This window comes from Ranitomeya variabilis, chromosome 4 (genome assembly GCF_051348905.1).
Source record: "Ranitomeya variabilis isolate aRanVar5 chromosome 4, aRanVar5.hap1, whole genome shotgun sequence".
NCBI classification, from domain to species: Eukaryota; Metazoa; Chordata; class Amphibia; order Anura; family Dendrobatidae; genus Ranitomeya; species Ranitomeya variabilis.
Window position 1 is genome coordinate 291,109,229 of NC_135235.1, and position 10,726 is coordinate 291,119,954.

Here is a 10,726-nt window from a genome sequence, read left to right on the forward strand (position 1 = left end):
AGAGGTGCATCCCAGTCAGATGTTTCCCTAGTTAAGTCTCTTAGTAGGGCCTTGCCTTGTATAGTAACAGGAGCTGCGAAACCCAAGGGATCGTACAGACTGTTGATGGTAGACAGGACGCCTCTACGTGTGAAAGGCCTTTCTTCCTGGTTGACCTGAAAGGTGAAAGTGTCTGACTGTAGATTCCAGAGAAGCCCAAGGCTGCGTTGCATTGGTGCGGGGTCTGACCCCAGGTCCAGGTCTCTGAGACCATTGCATAGGTCCTGAGAAGGGAATGCTTCCATGAGTTCTTGGCTGTTTGAGGCTATTTTATGAAGCCTAAGGTTCGAGCAGGCAAGCATGTCCTGGGCTCTCCTGAGAAGACTGATGGCAGTCTCATTTGAAGGCATGGCTTTCAGACAGTCGTCGACATAAAAGTCCTTTTCTATGAATTGTCTGACATCTGCTCCGTATTCTGCTTCTCCTTCCTGAGCCGACCTTTTGAGTCCATAAATGGCGACTGCAGGGGAAGGACTGTTGCCAAAGATGTGCACTCTCATGCGATACTCTGTGACTTCTTTAGTAGGATCATTGTCTCTGTACCAGAAGAATCTTAGGAAGTTCCTGTCTCTCTCTCTCACAAGGAAACAATGGAACATTTGCTGGATGTCAGCGATGAAAGCAATGGAATCCTTACGGAAGCGCATAAGTACTCCCAGCAGTTTGTTATTGAGGTCTGGTCCTGTTAGTAGAACGTCATTTAGGGAGACATCATTAAATTTGGCACTGGAATCGAACACGACTCTAATCTGGCCTGGTTTCTTAGGGTGGTATACTCCGAACATAGGTAGGAACCAGCATTCTTCAGAGTCTTTGAGAGTGGGAGCTAGTTCTGCGTGACAGTTTTCAAAAATCTTTGACATGAAGGAGAAAAAGTGATCTTTCATCTCTGGTTTCTTTTGCAGATTACGTTTGAGAGAGGAGAAACGTTGTAATGCCTGATTTCTGTTGTTCTGTAGACGTGGTCTGTGGGTTTTGAAGGGAAGAGGTGCGACCCAGCTGTTGGTCTCATCTTTAACGAGTCCCTTGTCCATTACCTCCAAGAACAACTTGTCCTCTACCGACATTGCCACTTGGTTGTCCTGCTTAGTTCTCTTGAAGACTGTGCACCCTAACTGATCCTCATAGCTTCCCGACACTATACTGCTGTCGTGAGTAAAGTCTATTAAATGATTGGGCAGTTGGATGCTGTGTGGCAGTTCCCTGACATGGAACTCATTGATACAAGGTTGAAACAGAGATGGTCGTCCTTTCTCCAATGTATTTGTCAGCATGCTTGTCACAGAAGATGGGGCGTGCATGTGTCCCAAGCATACGTTGCCAATTATGACCCATCGTAGGTCTAGCTTTTGGGCATAGGGAGCATTGTGGAGTCCATTGATATGACGTCTCACTTTATGAACCTGCAGGATATCTCTCCCCAACAGCAGAATTATCTGGGCCTGATGGTCTGGTATAAGGTGTGCTATTCGCTTTAAGTGAGCGTGATGGATTGCTACATCTGGCGTAGGGATTTCAGATCTGTTGTCTGGGATCTGGTTACATTCGATGATCGTAGGTAGTGGTAGGCAGAATTGTCCGTCTAATGACTCGATTTGGTAGTCTGTAGCTTTCCTGCCTGCTGTTGTCACAGTACCTGCACACGTCTTTAATGAGTAGGGAGTGCTTGGCCCTTTGATGTTGAATAGGTCAAAGAATGTTGATCTTGCCAAGGATCGATTACTTTGATCATCCAAGATAGTATACAGTCTTACAGCCTGGTCTCTATGGCCTTTTGGGTATACTCTGACAAGGCATATTTTTGAACAGGACCTACTGTCTATTGTCCCTTTGCAGACCTTGGTACATTGTGAAGTGATCTCTGGCGTAGCTGTATCAGTGTTCCTTTCCTCCCCGCCATGCTCACTGACAGCTGGCGTGTTTTGTGCACTCCATGGAGCTGGGCCTGGGTGTAGAGCAGTGTTATGGTCTGTGGTGCCACATTCTGTGCATTTTACACTGACCTTGCAGTCCTTGGCGAGATGAGTTGTGGACGAGCAGCACTTGTAGCAGATACCGTTCTCTTTCAGGAAGCTTCTGCGGTCTGGCATAGATTTTCCACTCAAGGCTCTGCATTTCAGGAGAGGATGAGGCTTCTGATGAAGTGGGCACTGCTTGTCAGGGTCCTGCACCTTTGTCTCTGATTGGGAGCAGCCAGCAGACCTGTAATTAGAACCTGGAGAAAAAACATAAGTCTTGTGTACTGCCACAGATGTTCTGCGTGGATTCGCAGGTGGTGACGGTGTGGCATATGGCATTGCAAAGTCAAAGCTGGGATCGTTTCTAATTCTCGCTTGTTGGTGTATAAAGTCTACAAAAACGGAGAAGGGGGGAAATGGAACACTGTGTTTGTATTTGTACGTGGAACCATGTGTGAGCCACCTCTCCTGTAGATTGTAGGGCAACTTCTGGACTATAGGGTTAACACCTCTGGCTGTGTCGAGAAATGCAAGTCCCTGTAGGTCGTCCTCGTATTTGGCAACTTGGACTTCCTTTAGTAGGTCGCTTAGCTCTCTAAGTTTCTGGAGACCTTTGTTAGAAATTTTAGGAAAGTCATCGATTCTTTTGAACAAGGCTCTTTCTATTACCTCTGCCGAACCGTAACACTCATCCAGCCTCTTCCAGATCTCTTTGAGGCCGGTCTCAGGGCGGTTTATATTAATGTCTCTGATTCTTACTGCGTGTTTGACTGACTCTTCTCCCAGGTATTTGACTAACAGGTCTATCTCTTCCCTGTGTTGTAGCCCCAAGTCTCTAATGACATTTTGGAAGGAAGTTTTCCAAGCTCTGTAACCTTCAGCTTGGTCAGTGAATTTCATGAGCCCCTTGGCAACCAGTTCACGTCGTGTGAAGAACCTGGCAAATTCTGTCGTGAACTGGTTGTCAGCAGAGTAAGCTGGTGATGGGTCGCCCTGATAGTGATGTGAGGTGCGTTCATACCTGTTAGTGTCCTCAGGGTGGCGCCAGCCGGTGTCGTATTGCTTCGGTCTGACGTACGGTGTGTCAGCAGGGTGATCCACATTGGTTACCTGGTGAGGGGCAAGGTAGTCATTAGCAGAGTTGTTTTGTGTCACGTTTTCGAGTTTGTTTCTGTCCTGGAGCTGAGCCTCGTGATGACTCTCGCTCACTTCGCTGGAGACGTCGTATTCTCGTTTTGGTGCTGGTTCAGGGTTATAGTTTGGATCAGGAAGTTCATTAACATACTGAGATGTGCGTTGTGGTGAGTCTTGTAGTGGAAACTCCAGACTCGACGTACTGCTTTGGCTATGCAGCTTGGGACTTTGCGCGGCTTCTAGCGACTCCGCTTCAGCGAGGGCTGCGGCAGCTTCCCTTTTTGCTGCTAAGCTTTCTAAGGCGGCATCCACACGTGCCTTCTCTAACTGTGTCCTTCTCTCTTCATCATCTATGCGTGCTCTCTCTAAGCGTGACCTTCTCTCTTCATCATCTAGGCGTGTTTTTTCTAATTTAAGTTGCATCTCTTGGTCAGCAAAGCTCGCTCGTATTTTGGCGGCTTCAGCATTTGCGCGGGCAATGGCGACTGCGCTGCTGATGGATGTTGTCTTTGAGGAGACGGAAGTAACGGATCTTGTTCTATGCGATTTGTGAGACATGGTATCTTGGGAAAGTGCTTGGCTGTGCAGAGATTGCTGTAGCTGTATTTAGTCTCTGAGTAGCCGGTGACTTGAATCCCACTAGTTGGATGGCTGCCGTTTCACTGTTCTGTCCTCACTAAATGAGACAGGCCCAAGTAGCTATCCAGTCAGCTAAACCGCTATACCGGGGTCCAATAAGGAGACTGTGGTTGAGTCTGTGCTTTATTAAACGTAGTGGTATATTGATGCGGTGAAACTGTGAACAATGATATACATAGAATCAGTGCATGGTAGGGAACAAATACATACTACACATGATAAACGTTATGCATGACATTTAGAAGGCTAGTAACTGAACTAGGAGTGCAACTGGTTAAGCTAGGCTAATATAGAGCAGAAATATCTACAGAGAGCATAAAGACATACCGGCAATGCAATCGCAAGGGGGATGAAGTGTAAGCTTCTTTCCTGGAAGGCAAACTGGAAGTGAAATGATAATGGAGGGAAATGTAGGCTGAGCTACCATAATGCATTGCAAGGGAGGAGAATCAGACATAAAAAATACATAACAGAAAAATACAACTGTCAACATGGCTCTGACCGCTAGAGGGAGCCAAAGCACTACAAATAAAGGTATGAATATATCAAGTCCTGTATACTGGCTGAGAAACTGCAAATTATGCAAACAGATAATTGGAGGTAACAAATTAGATGGCGGAGACAGAACAGGAACACTTAGCTTGCGAAGACTCAGAGAGAAACACCAACGTCCTCCAAACTCCAAAAAGGACAATAGCCGATTGCTACTGCTCCAAGCCTCAACAGGGAAATGCAAACAGAAAATAACACCTGCGCTTGCCAGCAGCAAGCAGGAAGTTTATCAACACTCAGGTCCACTTGTGGCCATTAGCACCGGGGGAGGTGGCCACTGGGCCCTAACGTCAGAAGGACCAGGCAGAAGTCTGCAAAGCAAACTGCTGAGACCTTCTGCACACAGATGCAGTGCAACGGCCTTCAGCCTCTGACACATCCATGACAATAACGGAAATAAAATTATACCTTTTTTTCAGATGATTCAAAAGAGCCTCAAGGAGCAAGTCCCACTTTTTTATGTAAGCATCAATATGGATGGAAGCAAGCAGTGGTTAGGAAGCAATAAATTGTGAAGGTAAAGGTTAGGATGGTATAGAAGAAGGGGTTTTCCTCCTGCTTGAAAAATTCCTTTTCTCCTCTGTCCTTGCATTCCTTTTTTTGTTGTGGAACATAGCAAGAACACTGATTTGGAAGACTAGGGAATAGGACCAAAAGATTGGCCTTTTTTGTTGGCAATTATATGAACACCAACATCAAAACCTGGTGCCCCAACCGATCAGCTGTTCCCGATGCCAGCGGTGGACACATGTGATCAGTTGCAAAGCTCCATTCACTATGCAAGAGATGGAGTTGTGCTGTTGCTGAGGCTCAGCCCATGCCAAGAACTGAATTACACTGTGACTTTAAGAGAAAATATTCCTCTCTGATTTGAGTGCACTTGGACTAGTCCTTTCCCCCCTGCAGATTGCTGTGTGTTAGTTTGATCAAGAAGCAAAAAGGGTCTGATCCGGAAGTGGGTACAGGGAGAGACTCATGCTTGTGTCAGGAATACACAACAGTAAGGGTATTTTTATCATAAGTCCAAAAAAGTCGTAATGCACACCTCAACGCATACACATTAATACACAATTCCCCATATAAATGTAAATGGGGAATAAAGAGGCATAGGCCAAAAATTCACACGGTTAAAATCATTTATTTAATGAAAAAAGACATAAAATACAGTAATGTCAAACAGGAAAATGTAATATAAAAACAAACCGCTGGGGACTATATCATGAATAATCTAATGCTATGACAGCAACCATATATGATATATACAATATATGCGTAGCAAGGAAACAATGAGGCTCTGTGCAAATATATAGAGAAAACCTCACAGCCACAAAAATGCCTTAAAATGAGGCCGTGTATACATAGGTAATTGAATAAGAGGCAAGCCTAAATATCCAGAAACATGTGTTCCCATAAACCTGTACACAGCCCTACATATGAGGAAAAATCCCTTAATGAAACACAGGCATATGGCATAGGACTATATGGCAGGAGAAAAATCTCCTAATAGAAAATAGCCACCAATACATCCAAATTGCTATAACCAAGTATAATAAAGCATATCCATGGTTGCTGTAATTCAGCGAACTTACATTAATTGTGAATGGAAATGTCCCACCGCGACCCCGACAGCGCCGTTTCGCCGACTGGCTTCCTCAAATAAGGGGCATAAATGTCTATACTGCACGGCTAAGCGTTTATATCTAACTACAACAGCTGTAGATAGTGTCGGCATGATTGATAGAAGAAATGCGCATGCGCCTGTATACACGCCTCCCATAGTAAGAAGTGACTTCCGTAAACCTGCGCCTGGAACGCAAGCGTGACACGCTACGCCTTCCTGCTGGTACAGGGCAGGAAGTCACTGGGACGCCGTCAACCTGTGCCCCAACCGATCAGCTGTTCCCGATGCCAGCGGTGGACACATGTGATCAGTTGCAAAGCTCCATTCACTATGCAAGAGATGGAGTTGTGCTGTTGCTGAGGCTCAGCCCATGCCAAGAACTGAATTACACTGTGACTTTAAGAGAAAATATTCCTCTCTGATTTGAGTGCACTTGGACTAGTCCTTTCCCCCCTGCAGATTGCTGTGTGTTAGTTTGATCAAGAAGCAAAAAGGGTCTGATCCGGAAGTGGGTACAGGGAGAGACTCATGCTTGTGTCAGGAATACACAACAGTAAGGGTGTCTGAACGCTTAGAGAATGTTAAACGAATTAGTGTCTTTAAGGGAGAAGATAGTGCCCGATTACTGCAGGATCGTCTAGCAGGACCACATCAGAAGGAAAGGGTCGCATAACATAGCAAATGCTAAGCACCTGAAGCCTGGAGAGAGAAAGCAATGCTGCGGTATCAGTGACCCCTCATCATTAAAAGTAGGAAGAGACTTGTCCAGACCCAGGGGAAAAGAGAACCGTTAACATGAAGGAAGAGTGCAGCACAGCAAACTCGGCTCCACTACATCGGGATCAAGCACAAGCTAGTAGACTTTTTCCTCAGCTCTGCAGAACTGTGAGTGTGACACCGGTGTTCAACTGTGTTAGGGTGTAGTGCAGGGTTCTTTAGCTAGGGCGCTGTAGAGGCAAGACCCGATTATCAGAAGTCAGGTAGGAATTTAGAAGAGAGTAGTCCGTAGAAATTATTTATACTGTTTGTATTGAACTTTGTACTGTCATAAATGGAGCTCAGTTTGTGTGACACGCTCCAGCTATCTCTCCTTTTATCTATTACTAGATGGCAGCCCGATTCTAAAGAATCGGGAATCTAGAATCCATATATACTTTATTTATTCAAATGTAAGAATAATACAATTAATAAATAATAGTAAGAAAGAACAAAAAATGGCTGCACTCACCAGCTCTTGACAATTCTTGACAGTACGGCACATTTCTGATTGGTCGCTCGCGGCAGGCGGCAACCAATCAGAAAAGTGCCGCGCACCACGAAGGCATATATCTTTGTCCACCCTGAGCGGGTGTAGGACGCTGGTGACGTCACTTATCTCCGGACATTATCTCCGGACAAAGCCACGGAAGTTGGCACAAATTGCCGGAAGTAGTATTCTAGGCAATTATATATTAGATTTTAATGTTATCAGTGTTTACCTTTGAACGTTTATATTGTATTGTCCTGTCACCAGCCATATGTACGATTATCGGCCGAAAGCCTCTCTGGAACCAATAATCACCCCATGTAAAGGTATCTTTATAAGTTAAAGATTCAGAATACTATGACTTTTATCATATCCTGAACAGTCAAGTTTTTTATGAACCGTTAAGGTTTTCTGGTTGAAGTGCTCTGCCTGGGGCCCCATATGCTGCCTGGGGCCCCTGTGCTCTGCCTGGGGCCCCATGTTCTGCCTGGGGCCCCTGTGCTCTGCCTGGGGCCACTGTGCTCTGCCTGGGGCCCCATATGCTGCCTGGGGCCCCTGTGCTCTGCCTGGGGCCCCATATGCTGCCTGGGGCCCGTGTGCTCTGCCTGGGGCCCCATAGGCTGCCTGGGGCCCCTGTGCTCTACCTGGGACCACTGTGCTCTGCCTGGGGCCCCATATGCTGCCTGGGGCCCCTGTGCTCTGCCTGGGGCCCCTGTGCTCTGCCTGGGGCCCCATGTTCTGCCTGGGGCCCCTGTGCCCTGCCTGGGGCCCCATATGCTGCCTGGGGCCCCTGTGCTCTGCCTGGGGCCCCATATGCTGCCTGGGGCCCCTGTGCTCTGCCTGGGGCCCCTGTGCTCTGCCTGGGGCCCCATATGCTGCCTGGGGCCCCTGTGCTCTGCCTGGGGCCCCTGTGCTCTGCCTGGGGCCCCATGTTCTGCCTGGGGCCCCTGTGCTCTGCCTGGGGCCACTGTGCTCTGCCTGGGGCCCCATATGCTGCCTGGGGCCCCTGTGCTCTGCCTGGGGCCCCATATTCTGCCTGGGGCCCCTGTGCTCTGCCTGGGGCCACTGTGCTTTGCCTGGGGCCCCATAGGCTGCCTGGGGCCCCTGTGCTCTGCCTGGGACCACTGTGCTCTGCCTGGGGCCCCATATGCTGCCTGGGGCCCCTGTGCTCTGCCTGGGGCCCCATATGCTGCCTGGGGCCCCTGTGCTCTGCCTGGGTGTAGGACACTGGTGACGTCACTTATCTCCGGACATTAGCTCCGGACATTATCTCTGGACATTATCTCCGGACATTATCTCCGGACATTAGCTCCGGACAAAGCCACGGAAGTTGGCACAAATTGCAGGAAGTAGTATTCTAGGCAATTATATATTAGATGGGCATTTCCTGAAGGAAATACATGGTGCTTGAACAGCGCTACCAGCTTTACAGCAGCACTTTTCACACACGGGACTGGGGGGCGCGCTTACTTTTGCACCCGGGGCCGGGGGCGCGCTTACTTTTGCACCCGGGGGCGCACTTACTTTTGCACCCGGAGGCGCACTTACTTTTGCACCCGGGGGCGCACTTACTTTTGCACCCGGGGGCGCACTTACTTTTGCACCCGGGGGCGCACTTACTTTTGCACCCGGGGGCGCACTTACTTTTGCACCCGGGGGCGCACTTACTTTTGCACCCGGGGGCGCACTTACTTTTGGGGCCGCACTTACTTTTGGTGGGCGGGGCTCCTCGGCCTCCGATTTGGTTGGTGGGGCCCCTCGTCCTCCGATTTGGTGGGTGGGGACCCTCGGCCTCCGATTTGGTGGGCGGGGACCGGCCTCCGATTTGGTGGGCGGGGACCCTCGGCCTCCGATTTGGTGGGCGGGGACCCTCGACCTCCGATTTGGTGGGCGGGGCCCCTCGGCCTCCGCTTTGGTGGGCGGGGCCCCTCGGCCTCCGATTTGGTGGGCGGGGTCCCTCTGCCTCCGATTTGGTGGGCGGGGACCCTCGGCCTCCACTTTGGTTGGCGGGGCCCCACAGCCTCCGATTTGGTGGGCGGGGTCCCTCTGCCTCCACTTTGGTGGGCGGGGACCCTCGGCCTCCGATTTGGTGGGTGGGGACCCTCGGCCTCCGATTTGGTGGGCGGGGCCCCTCGGCCTCCGATGTGGTGGGCGGGCCCCTCGGCCTCCGCTTTGGTGGGCGGGGCCGGGCCCCTCGGCCTTCGCTTTGGTGGGCAGGGCCGCTCGGCCTTCGATTTGGTGGGCGGGGCTCCTCGGCCTCCGATTTGGTTGGCGGGGCCCCTCGGCCTCCGATTTGGTTGGCGGGGCCCCTCGGCCTCCGATTTGGTGGGCGGGGACTCTCGGCCTCCGATTTGGTGGGCGGGGACCCTCGGCCTCCGATTTGGTGGGCGGGGACCCTCGGCCTCCGATTTGGTGGGCGGGGACCCTCGGCCTCCGATTTGGTGGGCGGGGACCCTCGGCCTCCGATTTGGTGGGTGGGGACCCTCGGCCTCCGATTTGGTGGGCGGGGCCCCTCGGCCTCAGATGTGGTGGGCGGGGCCCCTCGGCCTCCGCTTTGGTGGGCGGGGCCAGGCCCCTCGGCCTCCGCTTTGGTGGGCGGGGCCGCTCGGCCTTCGATTTGGTGGGCGGGGCTCCTCGGCTTCCGATTTGGTTGGCGGGGCCCCTCGGCCTCCGATTTGGTTGGCGGGGCCCCTCGGCCTCCGATTTGGTGGGTGGGGACTCTCGGCCTCCGATTTGGTGGGCGGGGACCCTCGGCCTCCGATTTGGTGGGCAGGGACCCTCGGCCTCCGATTTGGTGGTCGGGGACCCTCGGCCTCCGCTTTGGTGGGCGGGGCTTCTCGGCCTCCGATTTGGTGGGCGGGGTCCCTCTGCCTCCGATTTGGTGTGCGGGGCCCCTCGGCCTCCGCTTTGGTGGGCGGGGCCCCTCGGCCTTCGATTTGGTGGGCGGGGCCCCTCGGCCTCCGATTTGGTTGGTGTGGACCCTCGGCCTCCGATTTGGTGGGCGGGGACCCTCGGCCTCCGATTTGGTGGGCGGGGACCCTCGGCCTCCGATTTGGTGGGCGGGGCCCCTCGGCCTCCGATGTGGTGGGCGGGGCCCCTCGGCCTCCGATTTGGTGGGCGGGGACCCCCGGCCTCCGATTTGGTGGGCGGGGCCCCTCGGCCTTCGATTTGGTGGGCGGGGCCGGGCCCCTCGGCCTCTGCTTTGGTGGGCGGGGCCGCTCGGCCTTCGATTTGTTGGGCGGGGCTCCTCGGCCTCCGATTTGGTTGGCGGGGTCCCTCGGCCTCCGATTTGGTTGGCGGGGCCCCTTATCCTCCGAATTGGTGGGCGGGGACTCTCGGCCTCTGATTTGGTGGGCGGGGACCCTCGGCCTCCGATTTGGTGGGCGGGGCCCCTCGGCCTCCGATTTGGTTGGCGTGGCCCCTCGGCCTCCGATTTGGTGGGCGGGGCCCCTCGGCCTCCGATTTGGTGGGCGGGGCCCCTCGGCCTCCGATTTGGTGGGCGGGGCCCCTCGGCCTCCGATTTGGTGGGCGGGGCCC